Here is a 21,979-nt window from a genome sequence, read left to right on the forward strand (position 1 = left end):
ATTTCTGTCCTTGGTGGCCGATGAAAAAATTGAGCGTAAGCTTGACGGGGCTACACGCAACGAGTGATTTACGGAAGTTATGTGCAGCATCGCTATGACAACCAGGTACTCTAAAGTCAGTAGTATACTGTAATGGAAACTGTCTCCAGGAATAGTACCCGGTACCTGAGTTGAGTCAAGCTGGTACCACATAGTGGAAATGCGGCAATAGTCTCCTGTCACCTTACAAGTCTAGACAACCTATGCATCTAATTCTGGACTGCTGCAGCAAGTGCCATGCCAACAATGGCATCTGTGATGTCAAAGTGCCTGCTCTGGTATGCAGAGCACCATTGGAAACTGCTTAGGAGGCCAAGTGACAGCAGGTTAATCAGCTTGGTGACCTTTGACATCTGTGACTCACAAATGTGGAAAAAGAGAGGAACAAGAGATTAGGCTCCAAACACTGAGGTCAGCAGAGGCACATAGAAAGACAAATGTTAGAAAATTCTAATTTAACTCCTTTCTACTGGCCACTACTTCCAATGACTTATTCATTCTGTTTACTGTACAGTGTCCTTGTGTAAACAAGAAAGGCGCCTATGAATAAAATGTATAATTATAATTATTATTCTTTTCTTGAACCACTTAATGTTGTGAAGGGTCACAGGAGTGAGACCGTGGGGTATACCCCAGCACCCTAGATGTGCCACTAGTTCATCACAGACATAGAAAGACACAACCACTCAGTCATTCATACCTACAGTCAACTTAGATTGACCAATTAACCTACAATGGTGCATGTTTTGATGGTGGGGGAAGACTGAGTACCCGGAGAGAATCCAATACAGACATGGGAGAACATGCAAACTTTACACAGAAAGGCCCATGTTGGCCAGCACTGGGTTGGAACTCAGGTCCTTCTTACTGTGACATGCACTGCACCACCATGTTGATCTCTAAAAATGTAATTACATTTTTTTTTCCCATTGCAGGCAACATTTCTTCCTGTATTTTCCAAGTCCTGTCTGTTTCACTAAACTGTGATGAGCACACTCTCTCATTTATAATCACATTTCATTTGACACGAGGTTTGTTTAAGTATTTGACAGACGCCGTACACCCAGTTATTTTCCCACCATCAATAAGGAAAAGGTTTGGATAAAAACGGAATACAATGGGGATAGATATATTCTTCAGATAACCAAGGACTCAAAAAATATTGAGTGTATTCCGTCATGAATTCTATGAGAGACTCAAGATTCAAGTAAATGTTACTCATTTTTAAACGACATATATTTAATCTTAAGTGTGGAAAGACTGACCTGAAGTGATTTGGGTCATTAAAGTACTGGGTATTTTTGCAAGTACCAACAAAATGCAGGAAATGGTAGTGCAGTAGATCTGACACCCAAAAATTTCCTGACACTTGGTCTATACAAACTAAAGTTTCAATCCTGTTGACACATTTTGTTTACATTCTGCTTTTGTATTGATATAGAGCCTGAGAAATGCACATGCAGTGTCTGAGACTTTTGCACAGTGTTGTACATTAAGCTCTGTCATAAATAAAATGAAGGTGAACTCACAGAAGTACTTGAGCGTCTCTTCAATCTGCTCATATGTGAGTCCCAGGGCGACTTCTGGTGGCAGCAGAGGAGTGTGCAGCCAGTCGTCATTGTCATACCCAAACACAGTGTCTGCTCGAAGGGTGTAGTTGGGCTGGCCCTCTGACAGGAGGCTCACTATCTCCAACTCAGGAAGGTCTGAACAAAGGTCTGAGCGGGTCCATGGAGTGTGTGTTGGTGTAATATTTAATCAGTGTTTGAAAATGAAAAACAAGAAACAGAAACACTCATTATCACTTGCAATGTCACAATGCCCTCTAGTGACAAATTTGCAAACCTACACAATTATGTTCCCTCTCTATTTCACAGTATATTAAAATATTAACGGTATGAACTTCTAATATTGGCATTTTCATTTCCATCTAAATTAACCATTAGTCAACTCTAACTTTCAAGATGAATCTGAGCCTCATTTGTACCTGTAAGTGTGGACACATCCTGACAGGGTGGTTGATTTAGGTCCCTGAGGTCCCCTGGTGAAGTAAGCTGAAGAGGCAGGGGGTCCACATCCACGGCCCCCGTCGCCTCCCCCCGCCCCTCATGGAGGGAGAAGGCTGACTGGGTGTCCAGGGGGGCCTGTTGGGGCCAGGAGGGGCGAGAAAGAGGAGAACCAGAGGCAGAAGAACAAGATGGAGGGGAAGCAGGGTGGGACAGCTTGACTGGGGCCGGAGGGTTCAGTGTGAAGGCAAAGTCACAGCTGAGTGCCTCGCTGTGGAACTGAGGCCCCCTGGTGGCTCAGGGAGAAAACACAGGCATCCAGGGCATCAGGGTGTGACAGGGAAAAGGTGAAGCCTAAACAAAGACAAGAAGAAACAAGACAAAAGAAAGATTAGAAAAGACATGAGTAAAACTGCACATGGTATCACACAACTGTGAATACTTGTAACTTGTAGTAGCATGATTAGACTGTGACATGGTACCAGAAGACAGTTTCTTTCAAAAACACTTGTTTATTAAGCAAAAACATATAGCATATAGTAGCAGAAATATAACTTTATATGATTGTGTGAAGTTTTTTGTTTGAAAGGGCCCATAGTCAGTCAGAATAGAGTGAATATCAGCTCTGATATTTTGAACAACACATAACAACTGGCAACATGCAAGAACCATTCGCACAAAACAGATTTGTCCTCGAATGCTACATCCAAGTGATTTAAGAGACTTTGGTGAAATTCTCCCATATACTATGACATTAATATTCTGGTAATCATGTTACTATCATAAGGGCTTGCCAACAAGGTTTAATGTAATACAGAAAAAAAGTCCTCTCACATTACTCACAAAGGGCTTTGTCAAAAGATTTTTTTCATGTTGGATTGTACCTTTTTATCTAACCTATTTCCATTGTACTAAAAAGTAACAGAAACATGACATCACATAAGATAAAACATAAGAATATAAACATCTTGTTGTGGGAACATTATCCCAGATATAGACACTGAGGCATGTCATATTTTGATTTTACAAAGACTTGTTTTTTCACCGCACTAAAACATACTCTGTATAGTATATGAGCGATAACTACTGAAAATATCATATTGTAAAACAGCAATGCCAGAGATTACATTTATAGTTCTTCTTATTGGCACTAAATCCACCCTATCTAAAATAAACAACTTTTCCATTCATATTGACAATTCCCCAGTTTCTCCCTCCCCCCAGGTTAAGAGTCTGGGTGTCATCCTTGATAACACACTCTCATTCCTATCTCATATTAATAACATTACCCGTTTAGCCTATTTCCACCTACGCAATATCTCCCGTCTCCGTCCATCCCTCTCCCCTCACAATACTGCAATTCTGGTCCATAGCCTAGTCACATCCCGCCTAGATTACTGTAACTCCCTTTTATTTGGTTTACTAGACAAATCTCTTCATAAACTGCAACTGGTTCAAAACTCTGCCGCACGTATCATCACCAGAACCCCATCCATGAGTCACATAACACCTGTCCTGCAACAACTCCACTGGCTTCCTGTTAAATCTCGCATCATATATAAAATTCTACTTCTTACCTTCAAGGCCATAAACCACCTTGCCCCTCAGTACCTCAGGAACCTCCTCACCATAAACATTCCCACCCGCAGTCTCAGGTCATCTTCATCTGTCCAACTCACCCTCCCACCTGCCCGCTTGACTACCATGGGGTCCAGAGCTTTCAGCCGCTCAGCCCCCCGCCTCTGGAATGCCCTTCCAGAACACATAAAAAACTGTGATTCTATTACCACCTTTAAATCCCAGCTTAAGACTTATTTATTCAGACAGGCCTACTCTATTCCATAATTTCCCTTTTATCTACTGCCATTTTATGTACCTATGTGTTTTATATATGTATATATATAATTTTAATTGTGTTTTATTTATTTTTAACAACTTTGTGCGGTGACCTTGAGTGTCCTGAAAGGCGCCTATAAATAAAATGTATTATTATTATTATTATTATTAATATTATTATTATCATTATTATTATAGTAAACACTAATCAGTTATAATATTCAGATCACTGACTAGAGAAGAGTCAGTGAGTTGGTTATTTCATTACAATGGCATTTAGGCAGCAAGTGGACATTTAGTTCTGGAAGCTGATGCGTTGGAAACAATAAAATGAGAAATGCACAGATCTGAGCAACTTTGACTAGGTCCATATTATAATGGGTCAGAGCATCTCCACAACTGCAGGTCTCATTGGGTGTTTCTCATTTGCAGTAGTTAGTACTGACCAAAAATTGACTAAGGAAGGACATTCCAATATCAGGACTATTGAGGATCTGTGGGAGGTGTTGGACAAATAAATCTGATCCATGTAGGTCCACCTCTCTACTTCCAGGACTTCATGGATCTGCTGCTAACGTCTTGGTCCAGATACCACAGCACACCTTCAGAGGTCTGGTGGAGTCTAGGCCTCAGGCCAGAGCTGTTTTTGTGGGAAAGGGGTACTACACAATATTAGACAGGTGGAAATAACGTTATACTACCATCAACATTCAACTGGTTGAGATCCAGTTACTCTTCAGGTATTTTTTGTTGGTACGAACCATTTTACACTGGGAATGAACAACAAGATCTGGAGATCCTCTTATTTTTCTCTCTTAGTAAAATGGGGAAGAATAGAGATCTGAGCAACTTTGATGTTTCCAACACATCAACTTCAAGGACTAAATGCTCACTTGCTGCCTAATATATCCCACCCACTGACAGGTCCCATTGTAATAAGATAATCAAAATTAATACCATTTTGCCGGTCAGTGGTCATAATGTTATGGCTGATTAGTATATATTTCACTTCTCTTTATATAAAGTGCAACATTAAAACATTACAGAGACATTTAAACAACACTGAACTTGTTACCAGGGTGGGTTTCATTTCAGCACATAATATGTGCTATTATAAACCTTAATAATGTTCATTTATTTTTAAAAACCTGTGAGCCCTTTGAACATCCACGCTTTTTGTTTGATCAAAGGGCTTTTGACTATAAACAAAGCTCGGCCTGGCCTCCTGTCTGCGTTTTCAGGTCACAAAGATAGAGTTACCAAAGCCTGAGGCTACACACAGATCAGGTTCCTCAGTGTAACTGTAAAACTGTCACAAACACACACAGCGTAAGACACTATATGCTATAGGAATTAATATGACAAGGTTAACACCAGCCACTAACAATATCTCCCATTTCATACTGTGTAAAGTAAAATATTAGCCTCTTATCTGCAGCTAATTCAGTGAATCCTACTGGGTAAGTGGTTTTAAAGGGGTCAGAGGCTAAATCATTCTCAGAATAGAATACACAAAACACATTTACATAGCAGTGCAATTGATGGTAACTATTGTGTAAAACTTGCAAAATGCATATTAATACAAAGTAATACAAAGGTAAAAACTGAGTCTCATGCATGAGTGATTTTAAAAGACCTTTTTTCTATGACTATGATCTCAAAACACAATATATAGCATTTTTTTAAGAAACATTCATTAACATATTACAGCAAAACAGGTTGTATTCTGAAATTATAGGTCTCCAGAGAAAGCACTAATCTTAAAAACATAGAAACAGAAGTTTGTTTGTAGTTTCTAGAAAATGTTAGTCTTGCAAAATAAAGCATAATCGAGAGGTCAAATAAATGTGTTGTAAGAATAATTCCTTTGTCACAAAATGGAGTCACACAGAGGTTTTATGCTACACTGCATCTGCTAACAAAAGGACACTTGATACGTCAACCCAGTTATTGCAGTCAATAAAACATGCTGTCCAGAGGGCAAAGGCTTAGGCCAAATTACAGAAACAGCATCTAGCCAACCTTAGCAGGCCTCACTTTGGCACACACACACATATATACGACACATGACTGCAGCTGTGCACACATCATAACACACCCACCTCATGGATTAACCCTCTCAGCACCGACAGACCACTTTATAACCCTGTATCCTTGCTGTGCTCCTCTGCACCTCCCTTCACGCTTCATCCAATCAGCTGAGTGCACTGTTTATAACCAGCCAACATTTTCACATTAATCTTCTCTCACTTATAGATGTCAGAGGATTCAAAGGATGCAAACACTCCAGATTCTCTAGTCACCCCCCTCAGGAAATCCATCAACATGCAGTGAATCTGTGTGGCATGAGGAGAAGTAAAAGGCTTGATCTTTCCCATCATAAAATAACCAACTAACTATACTTGCTCTGTTTGAGGGGCTGTTTTAATAATGAGAATTATAGTAATGGACTTCATTTATGTTGCACCTTATAGCTCCAAGTACTTTGCAAAACAAGAAAAGACATGAGTGAACTGCTTCATGAGACAGACATCAAATAAACATTTAAAGATGATAATTGACCATAGACGGACGATATGGTCAAAACATGTAATCTAAATTTTTTTTTCCCCATTTTCAATTGTTTTCTGGTTACATGAACTGGAAACAAAACTTGATTCCCAAACTCTCTTTCTTTACTAAACTATATGTCATTAAGATCTGGAGAAACACAGCTCCAAATACATTACAAGAAGGAAATATATTGCAGTTTGAAAGAAAATTCTTCAGATTTCGGTTTTTTTTTTATGGTTGTCAGAAAGCGAAACCTTGATTAATCAACTTAATTCAATAAATTGTCTAACCCTAAAATATAATATGGATAACATGACATACTTTCATGAAAGGTTGGAAATAAAACTTTATAACATGAAACTACAAAATAACTCAGCACTTTTCTCAAACTGCAAGAAAACCCTACAAATTATGACAAATGTTCTCCTCCTTTCTAACAGTCAGTGCCCCTGGTTCGTTTAAGAGAGCAATATAAAAAACAAGGGTGGTAGTTTATGTCAATTGATGCTACTGATAGAGTAGGATTCTTTGCTCTTTGTTTTATTTTATTTATTTAACTCTAATTATTCTGTGTTCTAAGTTAACCTGGGCTTATCCAGTGTTAAAGTAACAATTCCAGCCTCAGCCTTTTTATATAGACTTGCTCAAAAATTCCTTTGATGTCCTGTTCAGACTTCTGCTTTAATGAATGTTTTTGGTGATTTGATCCCAAGTGTCCAGCTCTAAGTGCATCATTCACACCTGGAAATTACATGAGCATCCTTTCAAGTGGTAATCAAGGATCTGATCTCACTTCCCTGGTATGAATGCAAATTAACAAACTTGCCACAAACAAACTTCAATAGGACGCCATTGGCATGGTGACTTTCACTTGGATATCACCTAAGTGGGCAGTCCTTCCACCTCTCCCAGGTTACATTTGTGTTCACACTGTTAAATAATGTGGTCACATGCATCCAAGACAACCTCCAAATGTCGTCTAACTGATCACATCTAACCATTCAGTCATGCATCCCAAGGGACCTGATTAACACCAGGTCTTAACAAACTTCAAGTTTCAGTGGTGTAGTTTTAGCCTAATCATACTGACAGACAGACAAATAGAAGTGATCACATGGCTAACAGCGGTAGCAGCAATAAAGATGAAATTAGAATACATACAATATGTAACATGGAATGGAATTCATTTTCACACATTTTAATGAGATTTTCAGCCTTCTGCAGCCAGACACAAATTCACCACTAATCTGAAAAAAAAACATTTTCATCACTATAAAATGTGTGTTCATATGCATAATAAACAAAAGCTGTTCTATCACACAGAGAGGAAAAAAAACAGACATGTCCAAGCTTTTCACTTTAGCGCTCTGTCAGTTCCTATTTAGCAGTTACTTTGGTTGTTAACCAAGCAGCCAAGCGAGACCCTGTCAGCCATTTAGGGTGACATTAGGGGACATGGTTATTAGCGGTCTCCTCGTCCTCTGTATTATGGACCTTTAATTGTGTAGGCAGGAAGCCAGAGGGGGAAAAAAACAAACTGTCAACTGAGTAATCAGCTAGGGCATCTTCCATAAAGAAGAGCTGAAGAGAAGATTATCACAAAAAAATATGTGTTCAGAAACAGACTTAAGATAAAATCAAGGATATCTGAATCAATCTCAGAAAGCCTGAACTATAAAAAGCTGTTGCTTTATGCTACTGGCTTGAAGTCACACGTCTGAAGACAAACTGTAACACAATCAGAAAATTGTGCCTTTGACCTTGGAGCCTGGACCTGAACTGCACTCAGAAGAGATGAAGAGTGTTTTAAAAGCTCAGCGTTGGTACTCTGTGCAAACAAAGCCCTTCCAGGAGGGTGTGTACGTGAGCAACTGCACACAGGAGTGAAAGAGAGATGACGGCAGAGAGGAGAGGTGGGGGGGGGGGGGCATCTGAGGCACAGCGACTTAGAAAAGAGAAGAAAACAGTTTCTATTCAGGCTGTCACCAACAGACTCAAATACTGTCTGCAGTCAAGCCATTGCTGACTACTTTTTAACAAGTGTTCATTTCCCCAAAACAGCTAGACAAAGTGTTGAAGTGCACCAAAGTACAAAACTCCAGTGTAATGAGAACCTTTCAGACATTTTAAATACTCAAATATCAGTAAAAAACAAGAAATATCATAAATGAAAGTAAAAATGCAATGCAGACTGTTTAACAAACTAATAATAAGCACAAAATGTTGTACTGACCATCAGTAAACAAGGTGAAGTATTTTGTGGCATAAGCAGAGTCACAGTCAGGCCTTTTCAAACAGACAGACACGTTGAGGAATCATTTGCATTTAATCTGTGCACAAAAAGAAGAATGACAGACTTTTACATGTGCTTAGATAAACCCATTAGTCAATCCTGACACCACCTCACTTTTAACTATTTTGATAAAGATGCAGACATGGCGGTGTGATGCTGCAAAAGAGTACAGCTCAATATTTTTCAATACAAAACAAAATCTGCTGATAAGACAGCAATAGATGTCACCAATATTTCTTGAGATTATAAGTATCAGTGCACAATAGGCTTTTAATATCACTGGAGAGAAATTTCCTAATTAACTTTTACCATTTTGTGGTATGAGTAGAAAACATGCCTTCTGCAACTCCTTTTCATTCTGATTACAGGCTGTGGGAAACTGATCCCGTGACACTGGGTTTTGGTCAGTTCAAAGTGTTTTGAGAAACATAGCAGGGTTAGATATGCAACCGATGGCTTTAATTACTGATCACTGCTCAGATTCTCACAGATGGAACTTTACTGTATCCTATAATTGGGACATTTTGGCTTCACTTCTCCACAGCTGCATGAAACGATGTATCTTAAATTTAGTGTTTTTGATTTGGACAGAAATTAAAGAGCTCCAGATGGTAGGTGTGGATTTCCACATTTTTTCCCTGTCTCATTTCCACTTCCTGAAGCTTTGACAACAATAATAACAACATTGTTTTTAAGCAAGACTACAGGAAGTAGGGAATAGAGAGGAAAAACCAATCACCTCTCAATAACAAAACTGGGCAGGCTTGTTTTATAATTTATTATGGTGAGTCAGGTTTATTGAATTAACAATAGTGAGGAAAAACAATGCTGGATTTTATATTTACTTCTTAAGGATCTATAAGAACATACCATTTGTAACATAAACTAAATCCTAAACTCCCAGATTTTTTGGACATGAAAAGGTTCAAAAGGCAATGGTAAGAATAAAATAAATGACAGAAACTTAAAAAGATGAAGTTAATTTCCACTGACTATATCACCTGACTGGAAAATACCACAACCTAAACATGAGACCGGATCAAATATTTGAGCCTAATCAGTTAAAAGGTTAGGGTGAGCCAACAGCATCTGCTGTGTGGTGTGTGTGCAGAGATAAGCTGACGTGCATCAGTTCATGATGATCTGAGCACATCACAAACTGCACCTGTAACAGCCTCTGCACCACAGAGGTAAAATGCACTCACTGTAACTCTGTATCACAAGACATTTATGGATCAATCACACTGAAATTTGATGTTTAACAAGTAATGCACATTGATCCATGAAGCAGATCAGTTACAATATCAGTTCACATTTTCACAAACCTAAAAAGGTTTAAGGTTGAGAGGTTATCTCGGTTTATTATCACCATAGGGTAATTCATTCTCTGCATTTTACCCATCCTAATACACACACAGTATCTAGCATTAGCAATTAGCATATTGCAAACATTACCATTGCATTGACCATTCATTCCTATTTTACTAACACTGAACTGATTCTACAATGTTTAATTCTTTTAATTATTTTTTTTTTTCAATAGACATTAAAATCACAAATCTGAGATAAATAATGCTAATACTGTGCAACTGTCAGCTTGTTACAACTTAGTCTGGAAAATGTAGCCATAGTTACGGTTTTATTATTTTATATTATTTTTACTACCAACACCATATAACTACCATAAAAAACATCCTTGTGGTCACACAGACAGGTATGATCCCATAAATGACATCATGTACTTGTTACTATAAAAAACACACATGCACCTAAGTCTGACATAGCTGAATTACGAGACTTGTTTGGTTAACCATTAACACACAATAGGCACTCTGACAGGTTTCCAGAAAGGAACAATCATATTAGTCAGTCTCTGATATCAATCATAAAGGAGACTTAAGTTAAGTGTGAAATTAATCTTAAAAAAAGATAATAAAAACACACCCTGCTGTTATTTATTCACAAAGCTAAAAACATAACGTGCTGCACACTTTTAATACCCCACGGCTAAAAATAGTGTGAGATTCTGTTGAAAGTTACTGGCCTATAATTCAGATTCGATTTTGTCTTTGTGTAAAACTTATTACATACAGTACATATTTATATTTGAAAGTACTCAGATATTGTAACTGCACAAGGCACAAGGCCATTTGACCTTGAAAAAATAGGTCATGGTCACCTATTGTCAATAGGTTTCTGCTCCATGCCAAGATGCATCTACAGTATAAATTTGGTGTGGATATCTATATGCATTCTTAAAATAATGCGATTATGTCATTGAATGGACAGACAGACGGACAGATGGACAGATGACAAAACAATTAAAATTCCCCTCAACCAAGGGGTAAAAAAAACCTGTGATACAAAAACACATATGTAAAATCATGTCTGTGCTGATATCTGACATACTTAAATATCAGGCATAGGCTGGTGCAATGCAAACAAAAAGCCTTCACCATAACAAAAGAGTGGATATGTTGCCTCATACTAAGTTAATATTGAATTTTGCCACATTAAAGAGAGCTGGACAAGGAGAGGAAATGGGCTGACAAACGTGTGATTCCTGGTTTGATTCCAGGTGCAGGTGACATTTGTTCGATGTCATTCTGAAATCTTTTTTTGTTCTTGTTTCCTATCTCACCCGAACTAAAGAGGAGTGATAAAATGAAAACCTTCTGGGAACCATCTCTTCCAGACTGATAATGTTCCATAATGTTTTGACAAGTATGACAATGATCTTAAGAACAGGCTGTGGTCTTTGTAATTATACCGTCTCAATTCAGCTGAATACCTATGAAATATTTTGACCAATTTGTTAGACAGTGTTCGCCACATACATCATCAAAACACCAAATGAGGGGACATCTTTCAGAAGAGTTGTGTTCATCCCTGTAGCAGAGTTCAGTAGACTCAATGTCAAGTAAAGCTCCATAATTTTCATAATTATTTTAATTGCAATCATTTCAGACCACCACAATCATTTTGCATAACCATGATAATCCTCTCCATTCAGCTGGATGAAAATAACAGAAATTTCATATTCCCGTCACTGCTTCCACAAATTTCCACTATTTGAGATTTGACTGGCACTATTTTGATCTCATCTCACTGCATCTGATAATCTTGAGGGACTGACCTCTAACCAGTATTATCATTAATTTTCTCAGGTTTTATATGCTCAAGTTATTTATATAATATATATATATCCTCTGCAATTTACTTTGCAAAGTCTTAAAGTCAAACAGTAAAGCAATTTTTTTCTGTGTTTTTCTGTCCAATGCCTGTAAATTGCTCTTTCTCTTTATTTGGTGAACTCTGTGCATATAAATAAACTAGCTATTGTTAGGCTTAAACTGTAATAGTTGCAAAAATGAAGGGAAAAAGACTGTCAATTGCAAGTAACTTGTCAATATCTTGACAGTCTTACGGCCAAGGTGCACTGAAGCTGCGATTGCTTAAAACTTATTTGCTTTTTCCTTTAATTTGTCACTAGTGTGTCTTGAACAATCAATACACACAACACCAAATCTTTCCATGTTGTTCACATAAGCTACTATATTAGACACCGGAAAAAAAAAAAGAAACAACAGGCTGCTGCAAACAGGAGCTTAACATGACCAAGAATGTCACCCTGACAACTGGGAGAGCTATATCTGGAGAGCAGCTCCACGAGAAAAGAAAGTGGCCACAAAAACCCAAAATGCCACTCACTGACTTTCCAAAGGGCACTCTGCCTGGATAGTTCAACAGGGGCTCTCATGGAAACACAAGGGCGTCAAAACTTAGACCCACACTCCAACATACTCACTCAGCAGATGTTAACAACTTGTCTGGCTTTGAGTTAAAGATTAGTGTTGAGCAGAGTTGTACTGTTGAGTTACTGACTACCTGACCTTTAAAGAAAAAAACACCCCTGACCGACCAAGAGACAAGGTGAAATCATTATTGAACACAGGCTTTAGAGTCTCCTTAACAGTAAAATCACCCTTTCTAGCCAGTTGCACTAATATCAAATTTCAAAAACGAGCCTAACACTGCATCAAAACAGAAAATGAAATTTCTTCTGGTAATCATATCAACAGGACTAGCATAAAAGTAAACAAAGTGTAATCTACTGCTAATATTTTTATTGATTCAACAGAAACAATGATGAAAACACTTAAGAAACTTACAGCTGACAATCACAAATAAATATAATGTTTGTTGCAAAGACTGACTCTGTTCAGCTACATTGGTATGATAAAAACTGAGAAGGACAAACAGGCTTTGAGTAACAGCAGTGAGTGAGCATGCTACAAGGCTAATAACACTGATCAATCCTATCAGCGATAATGGCAAAATGAAAGAAAAAAAACACTGAAACAGACTTACCGTACAACTGTGGGAGTGATCTTAACATGGGATTTTCTGCATAGGTAAGGCACAGCTCCTTTAATGTATCCTCATCAAACTAAAAGCTATGTGTTGCTAGTGCTGTTGCTTTACCGGCCGGCTTCTGTCCTGTACGGACTGTGTCCTGTCAGAAAGAGAGGGAGGGAAAGCAACAGTGAGGCGGGGCTGAAGGGGAATGAGAGAAGGGGGAGGGACATATGGAAAAAAAATCTATGCCTGAGACACACAGACAAAAAGAAAGACAGAAAAGGACTTCGCAGTAGTCTACAGATCAGTACATGTACGAATTTAAGTATTCAGCAGCAGGTCACAGTTTTCCTCTTCCTCATGGACATTTGCATTAGTCACAACATAGCAAAGCTACAGACTGTGGTCTGGACAATATTATTCAAATTAAATCTTTACCTGTAGTTCATCCTTTATCATTACTACAATGCCAAGTCTGTCTGCACTACTGGTCACTGATTTACAGACTGTAATCAGTAATTAATTAATAACTTTCTCTCTAGACTAAACTTGTGCTTTTTTTCCCCCACCACCATTACACAGTTGCCCTTGCATATAAAGTTTGTCTTCTAATGCTTTTTTTCCAATTTGATATTAATTCAACCAGAACTTATGTCTTATTTAGTATGCTATATAATCTCATGACAACTATGAAAACACATTTATTTGCTTCTCAGACAACAGTAGTTTTGTGCACAATTACAAGTTCATCACAATCCTCATAGAGGAACCCACTGTTTGGTAAATCTGGCTTAAACTAATGCTGGGGATAAAATCACACTGTACTTATTTAGTTAAAAACAAAGAACAGCATAGGGAATACCAGCAGCATACAATCACAAAACAAGGCCTAGTAGTGTTAAGGCTATGTTACCAGTGTTCTCAACTGACATTTGTAGTGAATTCCCTTAAGTGATTACTGAATGTTTACCAAAAAAGGGCAATGTTGTTCCTTTTGAATAATCCACTTAAAATAGCACCAAAACACTCAGTTTCTCTGTTATCTAACATGCAATCTGATACACATGACATCATAGGAAAAAGCTGAAATATTTAATTACATCACTCAAGGTGCTGTCAAAAAAACAATAGGCTTAACCCCACCTCCCACTGTGCTGAACTCTCTGATGTAAAGGCACACATGCACTCTTCTGTTTAATGAAAACAAAACATCATCCATAATGTAAACAGTTTAACTTGTAGACACATTAAGAAGTTTTGAATCTTTCACAGGGACAGAAAACCAAGAGAAGCAAAGAAAAAAATGACTGAATTCATAGGTTGGAAAATACTAAATATGATTATGTAAGAGTAAAAAACAGAAATTGTAACCTGTGAACTGAAACCACAGATAAGTGACTGCTGCAGTTGAGGTGACACATCCAGACACCGAGCAAAGAAATTAAAAAAAATAAATAAATAAATGTTGGTAAACATAGCTTCTGTTTTTTCTATGATTCTGAAATGATGATCTACTAGAAAAACAACAAATAGGGGGTTATTCTTAATAAAGCAGAATTATAGCACTTCACTTGGAACAGTAGCTCCAGAAGTTTGTTCTTATTCATTAATTACTTGACCTGTGTAAAAAAAAAAAAAAAAAAAGTTAAATTCATCTTGTGATGACCCTAGGTAAGTCATTGGTGTCTCCTCTTCCTCTGGTTACCTTACTTGATCATTCATTATGTGCTCCTTACTCATATTGTATCATCACTTGTTTATTTCATTGCATTGTGTGATGTCAGCCCCCTTCACATTTCAATCATGTTGAACACACTGTGAATAATGTGTTGGTTTACACACAAAGGGGCCCATTCATGTCCATAACTACATTTGTGTACAGAAGCTGCACCTTCCTGTCCAATTCAACAATAAACCATAAGCCTAATTGTCAGTTTATTTGCAGAGTTAACTAGATTAATTACTCCATCCACCTGAAGTTCTGAGGAGGCAGTTTTTGTTCTACAATTCATTTACGTACGAACAGAGAAGGGGTTGAACATAAATATTGGTGGTTACAATGTTGGAGACTAGTCTTTATTCGTTTTTACACAAGGTTTACTTTATAAAAGTGACTAAAAAAAAAACCTTACGGCTGTCACTTTATCCTGCTTTAGCTTAATAAATAGCAGGATGAACGTAATTAGCTAACAAGTCTTTGCTAGCTCCTTTGAGTGATATAGTACTTTATAAAAACAGCAGCAACTGGTTCCCCGTGTTTGACAACCAAGTGACTAAACGTTACTAGCTTAAATGCAGCTAACTGTTGCTCAAAGACGAGTAGTTCGAGTATATTAAAACAGAACAAGTTGACTTGTATTGTCAACACTTCTTCTGCTCCCGGAGATCCCACCCTGCAGCTTTATGGAAATTTCCCCTCACCGAGTTTGGACAGAGACGAACGAACGGCACAACATCACATAAACATACTTTTCATGAGATAAAAGAGAGGAGCGAAAAACATTTAAACACATAGATACACAACTTACATGATAAAACATTCGTGTCTGTTCAAGGTCGCAGTAATCGTCGCTGAACTTTCAGCAAACTTGTAGCTCAGCTGTCTCAGCGGCTGCCCAACTCTGCTCCCTTTGGTCATCTTCACAGTGAGGCATCATGGGATGTGTAGTTTTTTAAGAATGGCCTTCTCTATAGACCTCTTTACAAAGTATATATAAGATAGGCCCAGTAAGGAGAGTGACTGTAAATAAAACTGATATGGTATTAAAGTTGACAGTAAGCTTGAAGGAATATCCTGACCTTGTAATTTATTTTATGTATCATTTTACTGTGTGTAACAAGTATGAGAGAATAGTATCCTTGTACAAATTTAGCTGAGCTCTATAATGTAAACTGGTCACATGAAAGATATTTTTGGCCAGAGAAATCACATCACACCATGCGGATATTTTTAGATGACCTGTCTGATACAATGAGCATGAGGTTGTGACGAGCAACACACTTCCAACCTTACATCTTAGAATTAACAGGATTAATCAACAACTAAAACATGTGTAGTAGTTTTTAGATTCACTATCACTACTTCTGTCAGATATCTTTGCATTAGTGGCAGAAAGTACCTTTGTGTTGTACTGTTCGGATACAAAAATTAGAGAATGCCCTGCCTGTACCTTACTTTAATAGGTATTTTTTGTTGTTTATTACAGTTTTATACTCTTCTACAAGTCAGCCTATTATTACACTTTAGCTTCACTACATTTGTCTGACATCCTTAGTTACTTTTTACTTTTCAGATTATAATCTCTTAGCTTTTTCATGAGATAAATAACCCCTTAAAAAACAGATTTGTTTTTGGAGCTCATGAAAACTTGAGGTTTCAACATATGGTTCTCATTAGACAGGACACAATACATATGATCTTATAGAAAATGATGCATTGCTGTAGATTACACTACCAACAGTAAAGTAGTATAAACAAGTTCAACCTTACACTTACACAGTAGTAAAATCCAACACACACATTAATGCATCTATAAAATGAATCCAAGAATATCAGATATAATAGTAAAACATTATTATATATATTTTTCTACCCAAATAATTCTCTGACTTACCATACTTTAAGCACATTTTGCCAATAATACTTTTACTTAAGCAAAGATGTGATAGCAGAGGAGTAGTTTCACATTGTGGTTAATACATTTTTTCAAGTAAAGAATCTGAACCCTTCTTCCCCCACTACCTCAATTTCACAACAGTGGCCTTTACAAGCTTCACATCTGAGTGAATGTTATCTGTACTGTTAAAAGAATGTCTGTAGTAGATGTTATTTCCAACTCCCTTTCTAACTTTATCTGGATATACTGATGCTAAACTAGTAATGACACCCACGTGTGCCTGAAAGAAACGCTGAGCTATTTTCACTCCATGAGCCAGAAACCAAACCTGCCTGAGAATGTGCACAGACAAAATATGCACCCTCAAACCACACACACTCTCACAAACCTCTTCACGTCACATACTGTATACGGTCAACTCTGACAGTGAGTGTAACTGTGTCTCCCTCTACTGACAGTGATATGAATAAATGATTGAATGATTTTACCCCAGCCATGTTGACTGAATGAATCTTACTCAACTGTGTTTTCATTTTAATGGATATTTTCCACTAAATAAAAATAGGTCATTATATTACCATCATTTAATATAGCTTTCAACATTTTGTAAACTCATTGTGATTTATGTATTTTAAATATTACATGTCTTCCTCAGTTTATGAATGATTTTTTTAACCCATAAAGACCCAAGCATCCATTGACCAAAAGCATCTATGGATCTAAACTGCTGATCCACTAATCTTATCAATTCATGTAAATAATTGGTGTGAAATACAGTTTGTCATCTTTTCATGGTCATCAGATTTGACTCATTTGGATGTTCAGAGGCTCCGTAGTGAATGCGGTAACATTGTCATCTTCTATAACATTGATTCACCAGTAAAACCCATGGAGTTTGATTAATGACAGTGGATGGAGACGCTTGGTTTATGTCCAATTAATGCTATATTTTACTGAAAAAGTCATCTTGTCTTTAGTTTTTTTTTTGTTGTGATACAATAACCTTTGACTTTACTCTGAGCTTTTATGAAAATCTTTATGATCAGTCAGTTAAACATAGGAAAAAAGGTGATTTTCACTGGAAAAAATGCAAAATTCAGAGTATAATATTATAATAAATGGTGATCCATCACTTTTCAGTAAATCACTTAGGAAAGGTTAAATAGAGAGAAAAAGTCATTTGGGAACTGCCATAAAAGTCACACTGGGTCCTTATGGGTTAAAAATCTTTTTTTGATATTCTCATTATTCAATTATCCAATATTGTTTACTTGATTTTCAGTTTGTCACTACTTTGTTGATCTATTCTGTATGTTGATTAAATTAGCAGATCACACTTGAGGAGTTTTATAAAGATTACCAATCTTCATTGCATTTTACGTTCTGATGATGATGCTTTGGAAGTGAAACGTGTTGGCTCAAGAACAATTTAATAAAGTCAGCATTGTGGACTTTTATTTAAATAACTTTTACCAGTAAATATAAAACATAAATTTTGCTAAATTGTCCTAAATGTAAAAATCAAGTTAGTTCGAGGCTTCATTGTCTGTTAGAGTGTAACATCATTCAGACATTCTGGAAAGCAGTATGCACAAACATCAATAACAAAATAGGTAAACAAGTGCCAGTAAATCCACAATTATGTTTGCCTGGAAATGTTCCGGACTCCTTTGATACAACATGAAGAACTTACTCAAATACTTTTAATGTTGGCAAGAAAAACTCTGATGATGAAATGGGCCAGATAGTAACCTCCCTCTATCTCCATATGATAATCAATGATCTTGGAAGTTTTGACTTTAATAAGACTAGAATATTATATCGATGGAAGGGCTAGTGTTTTTCTGCAGAATTGGATGAAACCATTGGAAGCTCTGGGACTGAACTGTAACTTGGACTCATGTGGACATGAATTGTGCAAATGACTGAACAAATGGGTTGCCTCCACGTATGCAGGAACTATTTATTTCATTTTGTGCTGCTGTGCATTACTGATTTGTGAAATTGAATCTAAAATACAGTTAATAAATGTTTGACAGTCACTATTTTTTCATGCTGACAAAGAAATTCAGAATTTGTGTGCAAAACTGACAAATGACAGCTAACCTGGGGAGTCATTTAAACAATATGTGATGTAACAATGATTTTACTGGATTAGAGTGACTGTTACATTTACTGAACATAAGTCTGTTGTGGTCTCATCTTTTAGCATATCTAATGCCCATTTTATGTCACTTACCAGAACTACCTAAGCACATCTGGAAGAGGTGGTAATTCCAGTTGCACTGTCCATCATTGACAAGCAACACTACAGTGTTTGCATGTCTTCCATTTGTAAATGACGATTAATAATTTACCATAGTCTCCATCAATCCAGACAGCTAGTCATCTGCTCCAGGCCACTTCCTCTCCAAAGGACAATGGGCCCATTTCCTGTGGTGTGTGAGGCAGAGGGCGAGAAAGAGTGAAACAGACAAGTATTGTAAAGCAAGGACATCAAATCAGTGTGTCCTGTCTTGAGAAGGGCAAGCCAGACTCAACTGTACAGTGAGATTCATGGTGTGTTTCCTGCCAGATCACAAGGCAAGGCTGGAGCTAAGACAGCCAGAGACTAGTGAAGAGATCTTCCTCATCTCTACATTCTGGATATCCAGAAAGGAAATGTTACGAAATAAATCTGATATTGAAATAAAGCCACATACTCCAGTGACAGACTGACACACAGACTTCTAACAGAGGTCAGTTAGTGTCACGTGCAGCCTTCACTGTTTGGTCAAAGAAATGTACTCTGTACACAGCAGGCTACCAATAGAATATTACAAAAACTGTAGAAAATGAAAAACACAGGTGGCTTTGACAGAGTCCCACATGAATCCTATGCACTCTTCCAATTCCTGGCTAATTTTCAAAATAAAGAGACTGTTGTGTTTAAAACAAAAGCCCCATTCATGTCAAACAACCCCTGTGTCAACTAACCAGGAATACACGAGGAAGCTCAAACAAGCCTCTGACATACAACTGGAGGAATAAAAGGGAAACATATCAGCATTTAAATATGAAGTTTAACAATTGCACCAATAGCCTTATGATTGTTAAATCTGGCTAGCCTATCTATAATGGGTAGTTTTATAAATCCCCCCCAAGCAACAAACGAAAAACCCCAAGAGAGTCAATTGGGCCTGTAGCTATTTTCAGAGAGGAGAACGTCAGCCCATACATTCACTTTTGACAAATATAATGGCCCATATAAGCAGCAGTGACCCAGCATGCCTCTGTCTCTGTCTCTTTTAGTCTGGGAGGCACAAATGATGACTGTCACAATGGCCACATAGGACAGAGCGTTGACAATATGCCCCGAGGCACATCAGTGTAGTGTACAGCCTGCTTGACCTATCTGAGCGTGTCAGCGAGACTGGGGATAAACCAGAGAAAAGCTGTTCAGTACACATGGCTGTTTCAGACTGTCTATAAATTTAATTAACATTTTTGTCTCTTGTGACCTCTTTTTAGTCTTTTAATTAACATGTAGTTAGCTTCTGTGTCACAGGAAAAAAGATGGGCTGATCTCATCAAACTACATTGACATATTGATTACAAGCTCAATGTTTTTCATCCCTTAGACAGCATTTTAGTGATATCCAGTTATGTGTTTATTCTTCCTGTATATAGGACCAAAGCTAATTTAATAATGTTCTTATTTACAAGTACTAAATATCAGTTGCTTTTTTTCTTGTTATTTCTGCAGTGGTGGAATATAAATACTTTTATTCAAGTATACTGTAACACCCTCCACCTTCTCAAGATAAATTTCTCTTTAAAATCCTCTTGGATTACTGGCAAAATGCAGTTATTATGATTATGATTATTATTAGTTGACGGTGACAGTAACTAGTCTTACTTTTCATTCTTGAAAGGCTACATTTTTCAGCTAATACTTACAAACTTTTGCTTTTACTTGAATGCAGAACTTTTATTTGTAGTGAAGTATTGTCTAATCAGGGTGTTAAAACCCATTTTAGTTCAGGGGCCACACACAGCCCAATATGACCTCAAGTCAAATCAGTAAACTAACAACATAATAAACTATACATACTGTCAACTCATAACATTTCTATTTTTTGGAGTGAAAAAAGTAAAAGTGCATTATGAAAATGTTTACAGCTACAAACTCTCCTTTAAAATGCAAATAACCATGAACAACCTGAAATTTCTTAAGAAAAATAAGTGTAATTTTAACCATTTTAGACCTCTACTTCTCATTTATAAATGTTTATTACAACTTAGAGAGCACAGTGGATCTACAAAGGCACAAAATGTTTAGTAACAGGTATAATATTGCTAAAATTGCACTTACTTCTCTTCAGAGATTTCAGGTTATTCATATTTGTTCAGGTTATTCACATTTTTACAAAGTACACACACTTTTTCTTGAATTTCCCTTGGGAATAATAAAGTATCTATCTATCTATCTATCTATCTATCTATCTATCTATCTATCTATCTATCTATCTATCTATCTATCTATCTATCTATCTAAAACAAGAGAGACAAAAATTGGAGTTGTCATTATTTATAGGTTTTGATAGTAGGCTATTTTACTGGTGGAGTGAATTAGGCTGTATGTGACCCCTAAACTAAAATGATTTTGACACTGTTGACTGTAATATCTTTGGTGTAATTTTCGCGTTTTATAAACTCATCCCATGAGCTGGACTGGACCTTAAGGATGGCCGGATTTGGGCCGCGGGCCGTATGTTTGACACCCCCGAAGGCTAAATTCTACCACTGTTTAAATTTTCCCATTTCACAGGGCTTCAGAGGAAAAAAACATTGTGTCAACACACATTACAATGTTACTTTAACACAGAGACACAAACCTTATTCCTCTTAAATGCGTGAGTAGTCCTCCTATGTGACTGTTCCCGACCGCACTGAGTCATACCACTGTCTGGTTTCGACATGTAACTAGGGTGTGGTCGAGCGTCATACAGGTGCGCAACAAAATCTAGGTATCACATGATGACTGGCATCCAGATTTGTTTTCTATAAGAAAAAACACTGACTTTATTACAGCTGTAGAATGTTTTGGACACTCAAATGTAATTATAAGGCATTGTTCCTGTCAGCGTCGCTTCCAAATGAATTGTTCTCCACACTTAAGGGATTTATCATTGTATTATCCTATGCATTTTCCCTTTTTACTGTGAAAATCAGATATTGTCCTGTATTTAATTCTCTGATCGTGCTGATGTTCATACAAGCTCAGAGTGAATCCA

At 37.2% G+C, this 21,979-nt stretch overlaps 1 long non-coding RNA gene across 1 annotated transcript; it reads right to left on the reverse strand.

The window, feature by feature from the left end:
* Positions 1 to 2,197: 2,197 nt before the first annotated feature.
* LOC115419707 (uncharacterized) lies at positions 2,198 to 15,741 on the reverse strand. The gene is made up of 3 exons (XR_003935461.1): positions 15,615 to 15,741; positions 13,099 to 13,243; positions 2,198 to 2,399 (listed from the first exon to the last, which is right to left on the reverse strand). It is a non-coding gene; the product is annotated as an uncharacterized LOC115419707 (long non-coding RNA).
* Between the last annotated feature and the right edge of the window lie 6,238 nt (positions 15,742 to 21,979).

Source organism: Sphaeramia orbicularis, chromosome 1, assembly GCF_902148855.1.
Source record: "Sphaeramia orbicularis chromosome 1, fSphaOr1.1, whole genome shotgun sequence".
NCBI lineage: Eukaryota > Metazoa > Chordata > Actinopteri > Kurtiformes > Apogonidae > Sphaeramia > Sphaeramia orbicularis.